Genomic DNA, 23,567 nt, shown 5'->3' on the forward strand with positions numbered 1-23,567 from the left:
CACACTAAGTATATCTAAGATTACATGTGATAGTATATGCCTCATTTTAGTACTAACAACTTCATTAGTTTTGTTCTTATATATTACATACTTTTTTTATTTGTGGTTGTTATGTATGTGATGTTTATAATAATTACAAAACTAACTATGTGAAAGCATCCCTAACATAAATTTTCATTTGGCACTAATAATATTTTCCTTACAACCCCCTTCCTTCATTGGCGGTGGGAAGGAAGCTGATCCTTCCTTCCCCCCACACCCCCCTTCCTTCCTTTGGAAAGAGAGGTAAGAGCAAGAGTTGGAAAGATGCCAGAAAGAATGCCTACCTTTGGTAGTTGTGTTGTCGTATCGAGAGAAAGAAAGTCAGTTACCTGTCGTCCTCCCTTCGGTAGATGAATGCCTACCTTTGGTAGTTACCTTCGGTATGAGAGAAAGAAAGTCGGTTACCTACGCTTCGCTTCGGTTGCCGTATCGAGAGAAAGAAAGTCGGTTACCTACGCTTTGCTTCGGTTCGGTAGGAGAGAAAGTTGGTATGAGTACTTTGGGTGTTGTTGGTTGTTCTTTTTTTTCGAACAACTGTTACTTGTTTGAAGAAAGAAGTCTATCTTACTCTGAAATAGGTAAGGGGCGGCACCGCAGGAGAACGGAACGCTCTCCAGAGGATCCATCAAAGGTACGAGTTCAAGAAAAAAGATAAGCGGTAAGCGATCATAGGGCGAGGATAGGGGAAGGCACGCTTGAGGTCCGTCCGGGCGAGGGTGGGGTACGGGTAGGGAGAGGGGGGAAAGGATAGTGGAATAAGAGAAAGGAGAAAAGAAAAAAGAATAAGAGAGAGGAAATAAGGGAAAGGAGAAAGCAGTCAACATTAAATTCAACAACTAAAAAGAGGCTCTTTGAGCCATGGCTAGCTCTCAGAGAATTTCATTCTCTTCGAGCTCTATACATATTATACTCGTCTAGACATATGATACTCGCATCTCTACGTTTCACTTCTTTACTCTCTTCTCTACCGAGATAAAGATCTAGATCTAGTATAACTTATCCATTCCAATAGCCAATAGTCTTTAGTCCTATTTAGTACCCTTCTAATAGTCCCCTTGGCATAGTAGGTAAGTATTGATTCCTTGTCCATGCATGAAGTTCCATAGCAAGAGATTAGACCCACTTCACCATTGACCTTAGCATATGGAAGGAAGGAGGTGTAGATGCCAGTCATAAGGCCAGGAGGTGCCCTTCTAGATAAGCCCATAGCCGGTTATAGAGGAATCCCCTGTTTCATCGCAGATTGATGCTTAATATTGAATTTTCTAGAATGTTCCTTGCTCTCGACACGACACTGGTGAATAAGAAGCGGGGGGGGCTTGACAAAGCACCCAACCCCTACTTTAGCACATTGATCGGTGAGGCATCCAACCCTTCACCTTCTCTCTTTGACCCTGCAGCGCTTAACTACAGTACTCTCTCACTTCGCCTAGCTAGGTTGTTCCTAAACTTGACCTTGCCTAGCCGGGTTGTGATCCTAACAATTGGTTGGTCGGGGGAATGGTTCAGGGGATAGCTAGTTCGCCCTTACCTCGTTCTACTCTTTATTGGCGAATACAGACCCTGCCGACGAGATGGGACAAGAGCTCCTAAACATGCATATATAAGGACAGGTTGAGACTAGGGAATGTTTGGGCATAAGACTCCATGTGATAGTACTCCTATGGTAGTATATCCATGATAAATATTTCCAACATCTCATGATTGTTTTATTTGGTACTTCGAGGTAGTCGTACAACATTTGGAGGCAGTTGTTGAACATGTAAGGCAATTGAAATACTATTTATGACCACACATAAGTGGATTGAATCCACCTCATTTCTATAGTTAACAAATTTGCATAGCGGCTCAAGCACGACTATTCACTATCTTAACAAAAGACAGGTTAACACCAATTCTACATAAGATCCACATACTGTGACTGTAATTAGAATTTCATTTATGTGCATCCATAAAATCATCTCATTAACGCCACATGCAGTGCATTTAAAACTCAAGCAAATTCTCTCATATGCTAAGGAATTTATAACATAGAGGGTAAGAAACCAACATACAGAACAATCCACACAAGTGAGTCAAACTAGATCAAAAGAGAGAACGACACTTGGAAAACAGAGCACTGCTACCCAACCTAGAAATGACTCTTCAGTTCACCACCGAGTCGAGGTTCTTGCCATGGATCAACCGCCTCCAATTGATCTATGCAATGGGTATTTAATACCTTCTTTCATGATATGGTTTCCATTAGCGGTGTCTCGCTTTTATGGATCTTTTTATCCATTTGCGTAGGCTTATCTCATAAAAGCTCACCTTTCTCTCCCATGAGGATTTTCCTCATAGAAGATTGCCTTTCTCTCCCGCACAACTTTTATGTTTTTCTCAATGGATATTTATCTCCAATCCATCCAACTTATCTAGAATTAAATCGAGAAGCTTTACCATGAAAGAATTATCCTTTCCCATTCACCAATGTGATTTGGCAAGAATCTCATCTCTTGGTGTCTCGCTTTTCCAAGTGATTAATTTATTAATAATGTATTTACTTTTTATATTACACATCATACCTAGCTTTTCTCAGCTTAGGTTTGCAAAGTTTGACACACAAGGGAGGGGTGTTACATTTTGGATCCCTCTCTTTCCTTAAGATCCCTCCAACTGCAGCTAGAGTTCTTAGATGACTGTAAGGAGGAAGCCCCTATTGGAAAGGGACAGACAGTTTGAAGGTGTCTATCTTGTTGGTAATTCCTATATCGAAAAGTTGTATTTTCATAGTCCAGGGGTTGGGAATACACAATTCCCATCCACTTGAGCTCAATTTTATCTCGCAAAACTTCATTGGGATCTACCTAAACACATATGCAAACATAGGTGAAAATGCCTTTCAAAAGTCTTTCCCTGTCTACTTTGACGAATCTTCCAATAAAATTGCCCACTTTTTCTAAGAGATCTAGATGGGTAAAGTGAATGAGAAAACTGGGAATCTTACCCATACTAGAGTAGTCATCGGCAACATAGTGAGAGGATTGAAGTTGGGAAACCATGGCTTCACTAGAAGACCAACTCATCCCCAAAACCATGGACCTTGGTCAAGGATTTTTTTCTTATCCTCAAGACATTTGAAGATCACCACAAAAAAACATGGGTCTACATCCACCCAAACCGGCGTTCATCCAATCCTATCATAATCGAACAGAAAAACGCTACTTTTTCAATAGAAAATGGGGAATAAAAGTATCACCCAAGGATAATGACCATCGCATCAAGCGCTCAATCATAAGGGAGGAGCAATAATTTGACAATCACACGTCCTTGATTTCTGTTGATTTAACTCTGAACACTCACGTAATATTCTCTTGCTTGGCGAATTAAACACCACTGCATGGAATGGACGAGGATTGAGCCGAACCCTGGATGAAGCCCACTTCATTCTCATCTAAACACAAAACTATATATACGTCAAAGCTATTACAATAGATTCTGATTGTCAACACCTCGAGGTTCTGTTTATATGTGGCTACCTTTTATGGTTACTATTGAATGTGTGATTGGCAATAGTAATGGCAACTTAGGGCTGCCAAATTTCCTTCGATTCCCTCACTACATCCTAACGCAAATAGTTGTTCAATGCCTTGGTTGTCTTTCAAAACTGGTAGGCAGTGTCTTCTTTGATATTTCTCGATGGTTTTAATTCCACTACAATCACAACTTTCATTTACATAAACTTCGTGTTTTCGCACGAGCGACGATTGTTCCAAGGTGAAATGTCACTTGGATGGTTTCAATGTTGTTGGCCCATCATAACTAACTAACGGATATGCCCATTACAATTTTATACCACCCCATTATCAATATCAATTATGCATGGGAACCAATTAAAGCAACTTTTCACATTAATTTTATATGAGCATGAGAACATGTGTTAACAAGCAACCCATAAAGCCTCATTTTGAATGTCATAGTCACTTAGAAGGAATTCCTCTTGTAGTAGCATCCTCCCTACTAAACTTTGCTAGTGCTAACATTAGAACCACCATTACAACAAGATATCTTTCTAGTGTTGACAACACCATTATAGTAAGATACCTCAAGAGAGATAGAAAATTAAAAAGTATGATAGTAATACGTATCTAGAAGATGGTATTGAAACTAGTAATTGTTCACGAATCCATAAGATTGTAAGGTCATTCTCATTATCATAATCATTGTCATCATCATCACCATCATCCTTGTCATTGTTATTGCCATCATTACATTATCATCATAATCACCATTCATGCCATCATCATCATCATTATGGACATTGTTTGCAATTGTTCATAATTGTAGATGTTGTAAGAAATATCATCAACCCAAAAAATGTGATCAGTGCTAGAAAAGGGTTGTTTAGGACACATTGATATACGTAAGAGAAATAACAACTCTATTTTTTACAGATGATTGATGATGATCATCATCACCACCATTATTATCGTCATTTTTATCATCCCCATCATCATCATTAATGTAATTTCTATCGACATTATTGTAATCATGCATCATCACCATTCATGCCATTATTGTTTTTGATGATGACCTAGATGAAAATGATGATCATGACACCAAATATAATGCTTATGATTATGACAATGACAACATCTAAAATTGGGAAGATTCGCCAACGTCATTAGCATCGTCATCATCATAATCATTGCCATCATCATCATTGTCATTGTAACCACTATCATCTTTATCATCATAATCACAATTCATGTCATCGCCATCATCTTCATTTTCATCATTGTCAATATTATTGACATTGTCATCAATTGTTCATAATTGTCAATGCCATAAGGAATATCATCAATGCAGAAAATATGATGAGTGTTGGAAAAGGGATGCAAAAGCGAACATAGAAATGGGGGCAACAATAGAAGTAAAATTGGATGAAAAGTGGATACAACATAAGTAGATGCACAACAACATGAAAAACCTGACACAAAAGTGGATGCAAAAGTAGATGCAGTTGTCAATGCAAACTTGGATGCAAACATGAAGGCAAAATTGGAAGCAAACATGGGTCCAATGGTAGGTGTAAAACTTGGCACAAATTGTGGTGAAACAAATGTGGATGCAACAACGGAAACAAAAGTATATTCAAAAATGGATGAAACAAAAGTGGATGCAATAGGGGATGCAAACGTGGAAGCAAATGTGGTTGCAATGGTAGGCGCAAGATATGGTGCAACAAAAGTGGATGTAACAATAGACAAAAAATATGCAAAATAAGATGCAAAAATGGATGTAAAAGTGGAAGCAAGCATTGATGCAACAGGCAAAACAAAATTGGATGCAAAAAATGGATATAATTTAAGTAGATGCAAAAGTAGATACAAAACGAGATGCAAAACCCAATGCATAAACCTGACATAAAAGTGGATGCAAAAATAGATGCAATATTTGATGCAAAAGAGGATGTGAACATGGATGCAAAATTGGAAGCAAACGTGGATACAACAGTGAGTGCAAAACATGGTGCAAATTGTGGCATAACAAAAGTGGATGTAATGATAGATGCAAAAAAAGAATCAAAGTATGATGCAAATGAAGATGTAAAAAGGGATGCAAAAAGTGAAATTTAAAATGGGTGCAACAGTGGATGCAAAATTGTGTGCAAAAGTGGATGCAATAGAAGTCGATGCAAAAGTAGATGCAAAACGAGACACAAAACCCGATGCAAATCCCGGTCCAAAATTGGATACAAAAAGGGATGCAAAAATAGATGTAGTAGTTGATGAAAACCTAGACGCAAATGAGGATGCAAACGTGGATGCAAAATTATAATCAAAAGTGGGTGCAAAAGGAGGTGCCAAACTAGGCGCTAATTGTGGCACAAAAATATTAGATGCAATAGTGGGTACAATAATAGATGCAAAAGAGGATGTATATATGGATGCCAAACAAGAGGGCAAAGTGGATGCAACAAAAGTAGATGCAAAATTTTATGCAAAACTAGACACAAAACACGATGTAAAACTTGGCGCAAAAGGGATGCACAAATGGATGAAAAAATGGATGAAAAAAATGATTTAAAAAAGGATGCGAAAGTCGATGCAAAAGTTGATGCAAGTGTAGGTGCAAAAAGTGGATGCAAATGAGGATGCAAAAGTATGTCAAACAAAATTAGGTGCCGAACTTGATGCAAAACCTGGAACAAAACCTGGTGTAAAGGATGACACAAAACTTGGCATAAAATTTGGTGCAAAACGTGGTGCAAAACCTATTGCAATACCTGGTGCTAAACTTGGTGTAAGATTTGGTGCAAAACTTGATGCAAATTTTGTGTCAAGTTTTGCACCATATTTGATAAATGGATGCAAATAGCACCAAAAATGGGCTCTAGATGCAAAAAAAGAAGTAAAAAGGGACGCTAATCGCTGGTTTTGTTGTAGTGTTGATCCCTAAGAATATGATTCAACATCTCCAAATACATGAGATAAAAGATAATAATTGAGTAAGCGAGAAAGGTTGGATACTAGTGGGAAGTTAGACCTATATATTGAAACTTTCTTTGCCTTTGTGCCCTTCTCTTTCCTCTTATATTATTCTTCCCTTTTAATGAGTGGTTAATAAATGTGAAGCAAATGGTTTAAACTAAGTGGCAATAAATTTAAACTTACCCTCCATGATGTTGATAAATTAATCAACATGTTTTCACAGAGTCACGATTGTTGCAAATTTAGACACTGCAAATGTTACATAGTATCATTGTACACAAGTACATTTTTATTTATATAAAAATGTTGAATCTGTTGATTTTTTTGGTATTTGAAAGGAAATGTTTAATTATTTTTCATTTTGATTTTCTTTTATTGAATTTTCTCTTACAAGTTTTAATGAACTTATAATTATTTGTTATTATAAATAGGTTTTTTTTGTAACCAAAAGGAACTCAGCAGCGTGCTTGACACGTGGTTACTAGTAAACCTCTTGGGGCATAGAGCTTGTCCTCCTCCCTATAAACCAAGTCAAAATCAGGGGATTTGGACATTGGATCTCTCTTTTTTCTTAGGATTCAAACTAAATCACCAAATGAGTTTACCCACTAGGATAGTATAAAAATGTTTTTTGAATAAATAACTTCAACACATTTTTTTTGTGTTTCTATGGATGAAATTTGAAAAGGGAAATTCTAACATTATTCCAATTGCAACATTTAGATGAAGGAAACTCAAACAATAATAAAAATGATGACTACTAATCTCAAAGGACTCAACTTGATTTGAACTTGCCACACATGTGGCCTCTTAGTCAACTACATTCCTGAAGAAGATGATTTAATTCATTAATTATTTTATGTTGTTGTTGTTATATATTCAAAAGAAAAAGTTGGGGGATCTCCCTCATCCTTTGGCTTCCCAAAATATTGAGATGGATAATGATTCATTTACTAGCAATAATAATGGCAAATAATATAGAGACATTTAATCACATTTGAACATATGACTACCCTAATGGTAACATGAAATAGGAAATATGCATAATTGTGATGATGATGGTTGCTAATGTCAACTAGGACCAACATTGGTTTATCAAACCTTGAGAATCTTTTTTAAGGAATTAATCAGTTTTATTTAGAAGGGTTGATGGCTTTTGTTGTTAAGAATGGTGATGGATGTTGAAAAGATGAGGAGAAGAAATCGATACTAAGGCAATGCTTTTTTAACCCTTAAATGATGGATGGTTGGTTTTAAATGCTACAGTGGAAAGATTTGTAGTCCAGCTAGTATTGTTTAGTTTTCCTACATTACCATTGGAATTTTGGGGTGAAGCTATTTTGAAGCATCCATGAAGAAAGTTGGGGATATTTATGAGTTTTAAGAAGGATTTATGTGAGTTAGCTTTAAAATTGGTAAACATACTCAATTGAACTAGATTTACAATGATATCTTCTATTGTATAGTATTATAGCTGGGTAATCATATCTTTTTCCAAAATTCTAGTTTTATGAGGATATTTTGTTCATTGTAATCTATTGCCATATCTTCCCCACTTCTAATGGTTGACGCAAGGGAATATACTATGAGAAAAATTGCCTCCAATGAGAGGAGAGCATCTTTGAAGAACTCTATTGTTGGGGGGAAGGCTGCACCGCCGAACCCTAAGTAAATCATCACTATTGTCACGTTAAGAAGGAATCCTGTTTTAGAAAAAGCTAGAATTGAATAGTTTGTAAAAGTAAGCGCATGGAATTTGTGAACATGGATAGGATCCATACATAATCAAGTGGATTTTGTAATGACTAAGTTATTAAATGTTTGTCTATCAAGTAATGTTATTATGCAAATGTTGCCACAATCCATGCCCACCACCTACAAAATCCTCATCCCTTCAAATATCATACTAATCTCAGAGGCCACACTATTAGATGTGATTAATAACTTGGAAGGTATTTTTTAGATGCACCCAGAAGCCTTGGTTTTGTCCCAGGATGTGAATGTTGAGTCAGTTTTCCATTGGCTTCCTTAGTTTAAGTTGTAATTAAAATGTAGTCATATATGCATGGGTGAATTTTAACATTAGGGAGAAAAATGGGAACTTCAATTTTTCACCAACACCCTAATGGTCTAATTGCAAAACCTAAAGGAGATATAGGCCTAGCTAAGAAACCATACATGTGTCAAATTATTTTACCAACCCTATCATTAGTGGATATGTTTGGGAGGAATGATTATCAATGTTAGAGGACAACATGAGGATGATTTCTAGAGTAGTGTGAGATAAATAAAATATCTAGGGCTCTATGTAAATGGTTGTAGTGAACAAACATATTTGTGCTACCACATGCATAATGAGGGCAGAGATGGAATGTCAGTTAAGCATACACACACTCCTAAAAGAATATAAACAGTAAAGTTGTCACTTAATTTTGAGACTAAATAAAGAGACCATAGGTTAAAGCATCCTTAACTATTTAAGAAGAACCCTCTAGAGTTTATGTTTTATATCTGTCACAACTAATTATTACTTTTACCCTCATTACAAAAGTGGTGTTAATAATAGTATCCTTCTTTTGGAAGGTTAAAATAAAAACCTTTTGTAACCATGGCCTCAACAATCTCTTAAGGTCACTAATAAAAACCTTAAAATAAATTCCTAAATTAAAAAGACCAACCCTATCATTGGTGGATATGCTTGGGAGGAATGATGGTCAATGTTAGAGGACAACATGTGGATAGTTTCTAGATTAGTGTGAGATAAAGAAAATAGCTAAGGCTATATGTAAATGGTTGTAGTGAATGAACATATTTATGCTACTACATGCATCATGAAGGCTGGGATGGAATGTCAATTAAACATACACACACTCTTGAAAGAAGAAAAATAGTTAACTTGCCTCTCAATTTTGAGACTAAATAAAGAAACCATAGGTTAAAGCATACGTATTTAACAAGAACCCTCTAGAGTTTGTGTCTTTATATATGTCACGTCATTAATTATTACTTTTACCCTAATGACAAAAGTGGTGTTAATAATAGCATCATTCTTTTAGAAAGTTAAAATAAAAAATATTTACAACCATAGCTTCAATAATCTCATAATGTCAGAAATAAAAATCTTAAAATAAATTCTCAAATAAAAAAGTAGCAATAATAATATCAATCATTTTTTTTTGAAGTTAAAGGCCTAAGAACCAACAACAATGCAAACAATATTTTAAATTCAACTGCAAAATCTAAAATTTATAGTCCGAGTAACAATCCATTTTTTCAGTTAACCTTTATTATTCAATATGTTTATATTTTTTCACACCAAAAATTTTAGAATTATTTTCCTTCTCTAAAAATTTTTATGACTATGTTATAATGTGGTTTTAATTTTTCTTTCCATAAGTATTATTCAAAACTTATTCAAAATTCTCTTTTGAAGAGGAACGGTCACACTTTTTTTTGAAGTGTGATACATAAGCTTATTTTTAATTAAGTTTTTATTATTGAAATTTTCATGTATGTATATTATGTTGTATTAATTTATTTTTAAATATTTTTTTGTTTAGAGATATGTATTTTACAATTTCTTATAAGAGATATCAATAAAAAAATTTATGCTCAATTATAAATTGACATGAATTGGCATGTATCTGTTTCAAAATATTTTTATAATGCTTATTTATATCAATTTTTTGAGGCATGTATCTATTTCAAAATATTTTTATAATGTTTATTTATATCTATCTTTTGAGTATGTACAAAATTTTAATGAAATGATTATAAAGATAAATATAAAAACAAATCATGTTTTTTCTAACCTCTTTTCTAATAGTGGAAAGACAATAGTTGTAAGATGCTCCAATCATGCATTTGTTTCTTCTTCATAATCATTTGATCCTAACTAGTTTTCCATCCCCTTGTAACCAAAGGAGAGGGATATCAGGCGTCATTTTTCAACGCTTCAACAAAAGACAAGGATCTGACAAACTCCTAGTGAGCTTGCACTTATGGTGCCACTTTTTATTCCTTTCCATTAATTGATTATCACTCGGATTCCTCTACTTCTTCTCCGAGTGAGCCTACACTTATGGTGCCACTTTTTATTCCTTTTTATTACTTGATTCTCACTTATATTCCTCTACTTCCTCTTCTTTTGCCTCTAAGACCTTTACATATTATTTATCTCCCTCTTTTAATACTACTTTTCTTCTTGGGCATTGGCCACTAGATCCTTAGGGGATGACTTTGGACCATTTCCAGGCTAACATAAGCCTACTTATTCCTCTTTAAACTCTTTTTTTATTTTGTGGATTTGTTGATTCCTTGAAGTTCCAAAGAGCTTAAAACTTGCTACACTACTTGATGAAGGTGGACCCTCTTGTGATGACAATAGTGGAGATGGTCCCTTTTGATGAAAATTCCTCCACTTGTTTAGATCTGTCTTGAACATACGTTCCTTACTTTACTACAACTTTGAAAAAGATTGCTCTTCTAGGTTTTTTAAAGATTTTTTTATCATTAGGGGAACTTTGAGCTCTAAAATGAACCTTCTATGGAAAAAAATAATTAAAATAATAAAATACGACAAATGAATTTTTAAAGAAAAATAAAGGAAATGACCTCTTTCTTTGTATTTTCGGCTTGTCTCCTTGTAGGTTCACCCAAAATTAAATAGTAGACACCCATTGGAAGTGGAATTAAATTCCACATCCAATGACTACCCACTCTGCATACTTCAGAGTAGATCCACACTGAAAAATTTGAAAATACATGAAAACAGTGTCTCTAATTGGGTACTTGTTGGATGTGGAATTTAATTATGCAACCAACATGTTTTAGCTCTTAAAATTTGAGTGAACCACAAGTAGAATAGCCAAAATATTAGGTTTCTTCTTTTCCCTCCAAAATATTTTCCCTTGGGGATGACATAACCATTTGAATCCTATTGGTTCTTTTAAAGTTAATTTTGTTAGTACATTTTTGTTTTGAGGGTCATTTTTACCCTCAAAATTCCCCTAATGGAGCATGAAAAACCATGTGGTTGAATGTGATCTAGGTATAATCTACCACTTGATGTTGACTCAGTCCATTTAGGTTTATTTGTAAAGCTTCTAACAACCAATTATCCAAATCCCACTCCATTCATATTCTTGTACAAGAATATAGATTCCCATCGAGTTTTTCTCTCTATATATAGTGACTATGTTTTTTTTCCAAATTCTTTTATGGAGCCATCATTATAGTAACTCAGTGGAAGGTGAGCTTATTTGATTCACACTGCAACTATTGTAATATCTTATTCAAGGTTAAAGTTGAGGGTCCACTAAGAGAGATATATTCCCCTAAAAATATGAAGTATGGACCAAACGTGAAAATATCATCTCTTTTTTCCTTGCTTTAAAGACAAAACATGTAATAACCATGACCAAAAGAAATGGTTTTCTCTATCCTTTTAGCTTCAATGGCTAATTAATCAATTATATAATTAATCAATGAAATAATTTTTTCACTTATTATCTAGTCATATTTTTCAATCCTAGACTAAATTAGTCATTTAAGTTAGTCGCTTTTAGTTTAGTAACTTATTAGCTAGTTGTATATTTTATCCCTAGACTAAATTAGTCGTTTAAGTTAGTCATGTTTAGTTTGATCACTTAAAATTGCTCAAATTTAGTAGTAATTCACTTGAAATAATTGTGATGACTAACGTCTTTAGTCACGTAGTCATTAATTTCATCATTTTCTACTAGTGAATGGAGCATGAAAAACCATGTACTTGAATGTGATCTAGGTATAATCTGCCACTTGATGTTGTGTTAGGCCTGTATAATACTAGTGATTCCCCCATTACTATTTTCATTGTATCCATTATTGTTATTATTGTGCCCCTATTGTCCCCATATTGTTATTAGTATGCCCCATAGGAACCCACTATTGTTATTTTTGTGCCCTTATGTTATTATTGTTATGTCGGCTTGATTATATTGTGACCCCTTAGACTCCTATATATAGAAGGGAGGTTTAGTAATTTGTACCATCGAAGAATTGTTCATTTGTGTAATGTAAAGGAGGTTTTCCCCTCGAAGAGGTTGAATTCTAAGGCATTGATCTATCTTTTCTATCCTTTTGTGAGCTGGTTCCTAACATGTTGAATCCACCCATTTAGGTTTATTTGCAAAGCTTCTAACAACCCATTATCCAAATCCCATTCCATGCATATTCTTGTACAAGAATATAGATTCCCTTTGTGTTTTTCTCTATCTATACAATGACTATGTTTTTTTTCCAAATTCTTTTAAGGAGCCATCGTTATAGTAACTCAATGGAAGGTGAGCCAATTTGATTCACATTTCAAGTATTGTAATCTTCTATTCAAGGTTAAAGTCGAGGGTCCACTGAGAGAGATATATTACCCTAGAAATGTGAAGTATGGACGAGACATGAAAATCACATCTCTTTTTTCCTTGTTTTAAAGACAAAAAATGTAATAACCATGACCAAAAGAAATGGGTTTCTCTATCCTTTTAACTTCAATGGCTAATTCTTTGTCGTCCATGGTTCCACAACTTTTGGATTGGGCCAAAGACTTGTAAATTTTTCAACCAAATCCCTATTAAAGAGGACAATGTCTTTCTTTTTTGGCTTTAGAGATGGAAGATCTAGGTGACGGATATCTTCTAGACTTTTGATAAAATGTTGCAATTAATGGTCTCTTTGTTTTCATGGATTTAGGGACTAAACAAGGGAATTCATGCATGTATCTATGCCATGGTTAGATGCTTATCTCATGAATAATATGATGAGAAAATTCCTTAGTATATCAATGCCAAAGGAAATTCCATGGGATTCGAATGTTTAACTTCACAGATTGTTAACTTTTCTTCTATAGCTAGAGAATGGAGTTCTTCTATAGTAGAACAATTACAAAAGAAATTCAATCGGATCTAACCTGCATACTTGGATTGCACCAACTCAATTGTAGTGATTATAACTCCTTCACATGGGGAATAATTATGGAATTAGGAGAGTTGGATAATGTAAACCATAGCCACTATAAGCTCTCAACAACATTGAACATTTCATAAGTTTATGTGTCATAAGAGAAACCTATATTCCTCTTTCATGGACCAAATTGAAAAAAAAAAATTAACATTAATTTTAGTTAGAATATTTGGATGAAGGAAAATCTATCGCTAATCACAATTATTGGTAATAATGTCGAAGGAATCAACTTGATTTGAACTTGTGATTTATGTCCTCCTATTAGCAACATGACTTCAAAATATGATTTAGTTGATTATCTATTTTATTATTGTTGTTATAAATTCAAGAATAGAACATTATGGGATCTGCCCCTTCTTCCAGCTTCCCAAAATATTGAGGTTGACAACAACTCAATTACTAGAAATTAACTTTGGTTTATTAAACCTTGAGATTTTTTTCAAGAATTTTGTTTTATTTGGAATATTATATATACATATAGTAAATAACTCAGGATTTAGCTCAATCACTCAAACCATCTGCATAAATCATGTTTATATGGGGAGGCCATGGTTTCAAATATGTTTAAATTCCTTACAGTTAGCAACCACTTTTGTGATTGGAGTTAAGCTACCTTCCATCCAAATAATATGGTGATGAGGTGGGGATCCCTTGAGGTTTCTCTTGGAAAAAAATCCCTAAGGGTTAGTTTAATAAATTGAAGTATTCACCTAATACATCTTAACAATTGGCAGGTCATATGTTCAAATTTGATAAAGTCCCTCTACATGATCAACCACTATTGTGGTTGGTAGTTGAGTTATTTTCCATCTATATACTCAAGAAGAGGTTGGAATCCCTTGAGGTTTCTTGGAAAAGAATTCATAAGGTTGATCTCAATTAGCTAAGCTATTCACCTAATTCATGTTAGTGATTGCGAGGCCATAGTTTCAATCTGATAGATTCCCTTTAACTTACCAACCACTATTATAGTTAACAATTTATATGCTAGCGATCTTGATTTTTTCAGAATTTGTAAGGTGGGGTGGTTCATCTCACAATATTTTCCTTTGAATATAACAACATTAACAACAATAAAACAACTAATTAATTTAATTATTTTCCTAAGGGATTCTATTGATGGGGAGAACATAGGTCATATTTAAAAATGAAGTCAAGTCTCTGAGGACTACTAGCCATTATTGTTATTAATGTTTGAGTGTGTGCATGTTTGCAGATACAAACACATTACAATATAAACTAATGGGTTAGGTCAATCTATTTGGTTGGATTTCTTGAAGACAAAGTTCACCATGAGGTCTTTGGTTATAGTCCTGAGTCTCATTGGGTTACTAATCCATATTGTCGATGGCGCTCGACCAAAGTTGACCATTTCCATGGTGAATTTGCATGAAAGATAAGGCATTGATGGATTAGATCCCACCATACCTATTGATGAGAAAACCATCAGTGGATTGGTTTGTAATTCTTAATGATAAAGATAATCCACCAAGACATGCAAATTATGAATGGTTCCCCTTAATGTCTATATTTATTTTGGTCATCTAACCATTTATAATGTTGTTATTTCTCCAACTATCCCTATGACTAATATTTTCATTATGTTTCAATTAATCCCTTAGGATATGGAATTTTGAATTTTTAGATATATTCCTTAAAATATTATAAAAGATATGTATAAAGTCTAGTTATTAAAGAAATAAGAAAGATATTTTTTTATATGGTTTTGTAATTATTATTTTTCTTAAAATTGTTTTCTCTTTTAATTGTTATTATAAATCATGTGTGTGTCTATATAACAATTAAAAGAGAAAACAATTTTAAGAAAAATAATAATTACAAAACCATATAAAAAAAATATCTTTTTTATTTCTTTAATAACTTGACTTTCATACATATCTTTTATTTCACTAATATATCGATATGTGAATTGTAATTTCTTAACAAGTTAATACTTATCAAAAATATTAACAAGCACATATTGATATCTTCTATCTCAAGTAAATATACTAAATTGAAACTATCATATCAAAATATCAATAAAGAGTTCTTTAAACTTTAATTTCTATAGCATTTACTAAGGTGGTGTTTTCTAGGAATATATTTTGTTGATTTAAGATAAGCTTGCTAATTTGAAAGATGGAATAATATCTTGTTAATTTACAAAATAATTATAAACTATCCTAATCGCAAATGTGGATGAGAACAATATTATTGAAAAGATTTGAAAGATGGAATAATATCTATGTAAAATTTCAAAATAACTATAAATTATCCTTGTCACAAATGTGGATGAGAACAATATTATTTAAAGGGGTATTTCTAATTTGGTTGGTGTGGTGGTGAAAATGTTATTATTATCTTGATACATTTAACTCAAAAGCATGTTACATGAAACATATATGCTAGAAATGGTGAATGGAAATATATTCCATTAACTAAGAAGTTAATGGATAAAAAATGTTAAAGCCATAACGTGGCTAGTCCCTACCATGTTTTAGAAACATTATGGAGAGAGATTTGCAATGGCTCCAACCCTTCGCTTATTAACAAATCATCATGCAACCCACTCATTATGCGAGTCATCATACAGCCCACCACACCCTCAAACGCCACCATGCTCTCTTTGCTTTTCAACTAGGTCACTCAACAACCAGGTTACTCTCATAACTCCACCTATTAAGAATGCCAAACAATTCAGGGCCATAGATAAGATTCCAAAAAAATTTGAAGCTTCATATAATAGCCATATCCTCTTATGCATTAATAACTATTATCTTTGCACACATACAGTCTAAGAGATCCAAAGATGCAAATAAGAGGTTGATGGAATTGAAGACTCTAGGTCACAAATTGAATACAGATGTTTGTAATTATCTATTGTGGAGTCTTTCCTGAGATGGGCAATGTATTATGAAATGAGGTCTAGTAGAATTCCAGTGAATGTTGTTATATTTGGGATTTTTATTGGGATTTTTTTGTAGGTCAGGGGACCTAAGAATTTCTTTGGTAGGGTAGATGAAATTAAGCAAAACAAATATTTTCCAGGCTCAATTATAGCAACATTGGTGATCAATGGGCTTTACTGGGGCACTAGAATTGAACAAGATTTCTCGGTGTTGGAGGAACTAAGGAAAAGAAGATGCAAACCTGATTTCATTACCTATTACATTATGACTGAAGGTCTGACTGAACCTCTTCGCACGGTAAACAGATTGGATGAATTCAACAGATTTTGAAACATAAAAGGGAACATACTATTGCGCCTCAATTCTGAGTATAGGGATTACATATTTGCACTCATTTCACCCCATAAAATTAAGGAGGCGATTAATTTGGCACAATTAATTAGAAATTATGGTTTTCCTCTTAAGAAAGATGTTTCTAATATAACATTCTCCATACCTTCTAGGAAAAAGTTTCTTTCTTGTGTTCTATCTCAGGGATATTTTAGTTTCAGAGATAGTTCTATCTAGATGAAGATTATAACTGTTGTTCAGTTAGTTTAAAACTGAAGTCTATTCTTGGGCATTTACTGCTTATTACACTGTTGTACTACATTTTTACATCATTTATTTCTATTTCTGTAGAAAATTGGTTGTACTGAACTGCTATTGCAAACCATAAACTATAGTTTTAAAGTAAGTTCCCTCTACTTGGGAGGGCTAATTAAGTTTATTATAATATCTCAACCCTAGCAATTTAAGTAGTTTTATATATGACAATAAATAAAACTAGCAATTGCAATGAGAGGTGCAAAGGAACGTCGAAAGGAGGAGTCGAGAATGTGGAAGGAAACTATATCCTTGTGCTACATGCCAGGGTACATCATCAATGTCACCTTATGGAGTGCACAATGCCACACTGAAGGGAAAAAACTTTCTAACCTCTAGACCAAGGAACCACTGCAATCCTTGCAATAAAAAAGGGTTGTGTCAATGGATGCGATCTCTACTTGAGTCTTAATTTTCTATATAAAAGAGTCAGTAGTTTTCACTTCTAGAGGTTTGATCCCTCTCAAGGCTTGATGGATCCTTGAGTCTTTTCTATATAAAACAGTCAGTAGTTTTCACTTCTAGAGATTTGATCCCTCTCAAGGCTTGATAGATCCAAAGTTAAACTAGATCTAAGCTAGTGAGAGACCAATCATACACACATAACTTGTTATCATATTTTTTTTGATATAATATAGCATTTAGTTTACCTAATTCATACAACCAAAAAAATAAATTAAAATTAATATTTTTAATTCGTTTATTTTTTATTAAAAAATAAAACTAAAACTCTAATTATTTGAATTCCAAAAATATTATAGAAATTAACAAATACCATAGGCTATCAAAGAATAACATATTGCCCAAGGTAGTTTTTTCGTTTTTCATTATTTTTCCTTTCTCAAGCTAGTTAGAACTCAATTTGTTGCTTTTGGAACAGGTTTTAGTTTTGATTTAGATTTATGGCTTGAGCTAAAGCACCCAAGTTCTCACCATGGGTTGGAAGCTATGCACATGCCTAGACAGAGTTTGTCCATGTTACTCTATTTTAGCCATGACCATGTTTATTAGTTTAGTTTTCCTCAGATTTTCGTAACATTTCTTGTTATCCAATGTATCCTGTATTTGTGTATGTGCACAGTGCCATTTTTTGAGGGTAGAAGGGGCGATCTAGAGCTGTAGGGGGATGTGAAACCGACATCTCGATGCTTTTCCGAAGGTAAAATTTTTTGGTACCCTTAAGAATATATTTCAGTGGCTCAAGTTTGACGAATTTTCTGAGATTGCATGAAGGCTTATGGCCTTTGAAATTCTTCTTATTGGCATCTTTTGATCTGTGCTGTTTTTAACATTTCCCCGTTTTTTTCTCAATGAACATAAAGCCCAAAACATATGATCAAAGTTTCTGATCATAGGGAGAATCCTAGGAATTCGATACGAATAAGACGAAGTATTAGAATCGGAACGCTAAGTAACACCCTTGAAGAAGGTGAACACATAGTTGGGCGTTGTTCCTAAATGGAGCTATCCTCAAAAGAGATTGACCATGGTGGAGAAAATTTGTGTGCAAGATGCCAGCGAGAAGCAAGTAACAAAGACTAGATTAGAGAAGGTATTGTGCCGTTGTGGAAACATCATCTTTAGGCTCATCTTTTCTGCCTCTAGATCAGAAGAACTGGGATTTCTACAAGAATGGAAAAAGTCAGGTCTTCCTGAATCCTGTTTTCGATTAGAATACAGCTATGCCCTGCACAAAATCACTTCTTAATATTTCATCTAGTTGATCAAATTATAATTCAAGAGGCTTATATTTCCACTCTGCACAGGACTTGTGCAAGGTGGACAAAGAGAAACTCTTAGATGAACAAGCTCTATGACTAAGATCTAGTTTTTGTTATACATACAGCCTCTCAATATCGATGCAGTAAACACGCCTTAGTTTGCATGTTCCTTGATAGTACTGATAGTGATAGGAAAGAAAACCACGCCAACCAGGGCTCTGCTATAAAAATAAAACTAGCCAACTGGTTGCTTAACCAGAAAGTTTTTCTCCCATTACATGGATAGTGTTCCCTTCAAGTGATTTGAAGACTCTATGAAATAGAGAGGAATGAGCTTTTGGTATTAGTTTATTGTTTACATAGAAGAAACATTGTAGATTAAGGGGCACATAGTTTATAGTGTGATAATTGACTGTTCAACAATATTGTTGATTAGGACAAATACATCTTTCTAATGATGACTAGGAAGATAAATTTTCTAAACCTTTTCTATTCGCAAAAGCATTGGTAAATGACTAAATTTTTCTTCAAAGGAAGTCATAATATCTGATTCTGAGAAACAACTGGAAATATTATACTTGAATGACAAACTGCTTGCTTACATGATAGATGGCAATGCCAAGTTTATTATGCATATATTCCGGCCATGGATTAACTGCTTTATCTTTTGTTCCAACTTGTTCTTCTATGGTTCTACAAATAGGCCAACTATGCTTCATTTTTATAATATGAGAGAAATAATGATATGATAAACACATACATATACATAATATCAACACACAAACTTTACATATCATGATTTATTATGGAAAATCTCAATAGGAGAAAAACTAGTCTAATAATAAGGCATAAACACAGTCATACCTCGACTTAAAAGTAGTTAAGCTAGCCAACATAAAGCAATTAAGCTAGCCAACGTCCTCGACAACCAAATGAGCCTTTTGTTCAACTCAAACACATTAATGGAGAATCCCCAAATTTTTTAAATGCTTCATCACATACAATCCATGGACTTTAATGCCACTAACCACCATAACCATGTACCTAAAACCACCACTATAAAAAATGCTAAGTTGTGACCTGGGGTGGGCTTTGTGCACGTTCGTGCAGCGCATTTGCCCGACTCTCCCTTGTGCCTTCATTTCAGTCTTGTGTGGGTGCCCATGTAAACTCTTTTAGGCGGGACGTTTGAGGGCGCCTGTGTAAACTCATTCGGGCGGGTCGTGTGAGGGCGGCCATGTAAAGTCGTTTAGGCATCCATGTAAACTCGTTCGAGCAGGTCGTTCGAGGGCGCCCATGCAAACTCGTTTAGGCGGGTCATTTGAGGGCATTCGTGTAAACTCGTTCGGGTGGGTCGACCAACACCACGACCATAAAGGTGCACACGGCCCTCCCCAAGGGCGCACGCTTCATTCGTCCACCACTGCAACGAAAAACCGACAAGAAGTAATCCACTCGCGCTTGTGACAATGCAACAACCCGTGTTGGTTTGCGCCTCAAGTTGAGCGGCGGACCAGCCTGAGTTGTTCCACATCCAACTGAGACACATCGACAACCTCCATCCGCTTCCCTCCCGGTAATTTCAAGCAGTCTTTAACTCTCTTTTCAAAGTCCTTTCCATCTTTCCGTCGCGATACTTGTTCACTATCCATCTCTCACCCGTATTTAGCCTTGGACGAAATTTACCACCCAATTAGCGCTGCATTCCCAAACAACCCAACTCGCCGACAACGCCTCGTGATGTGGCAGGGTTCTGGCCCGATGACGCTGTCACCCTCTCAGGCGCCCCCTTCCAAGGGACTTGGGCCAAGTCCGCTGCTGAGGACGCTTCTACAGACTACAATTCAGGCAACGCTGCCGCCCTATTTTCTTGCTGGGCTCTTCCTGGTTTGCTCGCCGCTACTAGGGGAATCCTTGTAAGTTTCTTTTCCTCCGCTTAATTATATGCTTAAACTCAGTGGGTGTTCTCGCCTAAGCCAAGGTCGCAAGTTAGAACTAAATCCACCCTACCTGATGGGAGGGCAAGAGAGAGCAAAGCAAGTTCAACCGATGCCACAAAAAGCCCACATCAACTAACGCCCACTGCCCATCCAAGGGGACAAGATCACCACTCATTGACGCACGGCACGAAACATCGTTTGAGGTATTTCAGTCAACCGCACTGCATTGCATTGGGCACGGACGACTAGCTCCGCTGCTCCCTAACATATTGCAGGGAGCGCGTTTGAATGGGATGTGACGCCTAGACATACATGCCCTCGGTCGAGGCCTCGGTCGCAAATTGTGTTCAAAAACTCGATTATTCACGAGATTATGCAATTCACACTAAGTATCGCATTTCGCTATGTTCTTCATCGTAACAAGAGCCGCGATATCCGTTGCGGAGAGTCATTTCCACGTATTACCGAAAAATCCGCCACAACACTGAACAGGGAGAGTCATTTCCACGTATTACCGAAAAATCCGCCACAACACTGAACAGGGGCACCCCCACGACAAATGTAAGGCTAAGGACCAAAAGGAGGAAAGGAAGAAAAACACATGAAAGAAAGAGAAACCCGCAATCACTTTGAATGGACCCTTCATCATGACGTTGATCAAATTCGAACTGATAAACGCGCTCTGCCGCAATACAGAGTTGAAAGACTGCAATTGTTTACATAGATTGGCGCTGTAACAGCTTATTTATATTTCGAAAAACGGGAAAGGTTTGCGTCGAAGGCAAAGCTACATTCAGATTCAATGCTACATTTCGAGTCAACAAAAATTGTCATCATACATTTTTTATTATGTCATCATCATGTCACGTGGATTTTGTCAACCAAAGTTGGCCGTTGGCTCTTCTGTTCTGCACGCTTTGGTTACGAAGAATTATTCATTTCCTTCATGGGTAAGTTTACCAAGAATTTTAATTTGAATGGTCCATTTTTCTTTGTGACCAAGTCCTATGTATATTTTTTTATTTAAAAACCATATTCTTATTTTATTTTAATGAGTGGTCTATTTCTTCGTTAGTTATAAGAAAACTTTTTGGCACGTTAAGTATTCGATTTTCTATTCTATACGTGAAATTATGAAGACTATGTAAAGGGCATTTTCTTCTTTTCAACAAATGAATTGGTATACCTTTTTACGGTAGGACTTTTGGAAGTTCTTAAATGATTGTGGAACATTTTAAGAAGGAATTTCACTCTAGGACTTGTACTTTTATGATGTTTTATGGTATTGAACGAATAAGAGAAATAACATTATGATGTTTTATAATATTGAATTAACCAAGGAAAGAACATTCGAGAATGAATTACCTCGTTGAGAGAGGAAAGGATTTTATTAGGTTTTGGAAAAAGGTTTTATTAAGCCTTAGTGGTATGTGTTTTTAGTTTAAAGCAAGGGAGGGAGGGTTTAAAGTTAGAAGTAATTTATTTTAGAATTTTTCTAAGATAATTTTGATTTAGCTTGTGATAAGTTAATAATTTTTAAGATATTGGAGACTTTAGAGAATATTCTATGCGCACTAGTGTTTAGGGATGAAGTTCTAGGTGATAATGGTCTAAAGGATTTATTGGATGTCAAATAATTGGTTAGAAGGTCAAGGTTCAATGTAGGGGCATAGTTATTAAGAGGCCAACAAAAAAGAAGTGAAGAAGATAATGAGTTAAGAAAAGAGAGGAGATAATTCAAATGGTGATTGGGAAAGATCTTTTGATGGACCAAACAATCCCTCTGAAAGAATTGACTTTTGTATGTATATAAAGACTCATGAATCAAAGAGAATTAAGAGAATGGATGTGCAAGGTATGGGGAAAATCCATTGGATATATACTCACTTTTCATATTTTGTCACAAGGGTTGATCGTTTGTGTCATCAAGAATGGTGATGATGATGAAAAGATCAAAACATGAGATTTATATTGGGGTAATTCTCTGTTAACCATTAAATGATGGATGCCTTGTTGCATCCCACATTTGCTATGTTTCCTACATTACTATTGGAATTTTGGAGTGAAGCCACTTTGAAGCATCCATGAAGCAATTTGGGAATATTTATGAGCTCTAACAAGGATTTATGTGTGTTAGCTTTAAAAGTGGTGAATATATTAGTTGAACTATCACGACCATATAGATTAAATGCTAGTATATGTTAATAGGCATGAATCCATGACAATCATCAATGAACTTACCTCATCATACATCGCACTTTTTTGAGATTAAAAAATCATCAAAATTAACTAAATTATAGCTTTATTTTAAATTAATTTTATATGAATTTCCCATAGGATGTAGAATAGATAGTAACAGGGTACTCTGTTAAGACAATCTCTTTTGAAAAGGTCATCAATTCAAAAACCCATGGGAAAAAGATCTAGTCATACTAGGGGTTGGTGTGTCCCAAGTTGGGTGAAATCCATGGGTTGTTTTGATGGCTTAGATGCCCTAGGCCGTGGTTATTCAAGCCACAAGTTGGGCATGCCAATCATCCCAGTACTCACATTTTTTTTGTGAATAAAAAGATTTGTATTATTCAAGAGAACTGGATTACATAGATAGCATTATGCATACATAGGGAGTACCGAAAGTTAGTTCTCAAGCTCTGTCACTTATACGAACTACTACTTATTACATATATACAAAACCATCACATATTAGTCTTTCTGGCACTAGAACCCCTCCATACAAGAAAATATTTAAAGCTAGATTGAAACCTCACCCAAATATCCAAGGTAGACCACACTATAGCAACATCTTGGTCATTTATAAGACCCAGTTGAAATAGTGCACGA

The 23,567-nt window shown here is 35.0% G+C and overlaps 1 non-coding gene across 1 annotated transcript; it reads right to left on the reverse strand.

The window, feature by feature from the left end:
- Positions 1 to 21,022: 21,022 nt before the first annotated feature.
- Positions 21,023 to 21,176, reverse strand: LOC149230605 (5.8S ribosomal RNA). The gene has a single exon (XR_016248515.1). It is a non-coding gene; the product is annotated as a 5.8S ribosomal RNA (ribosomal RNA).
- Positions 21,177 to 23,567: the final 2,391 nt, after the last annotated feature.

The sequence above is a fragment of the Pinus tabuliformis genome, chromosome J (assembly GCF_031772625.1).
Source record: "Pinus tabuliformis cultivar Carrire ecotype Pingquan chromosome J, CPIR1, whole genome shotgun sequence".
Lineage (NCBI taxonomy): Eukaryota > Viridiplantae > Streptophyta > Pinopsida > Pinales > Pinaceae > Pinus > Pinus tabuliformis.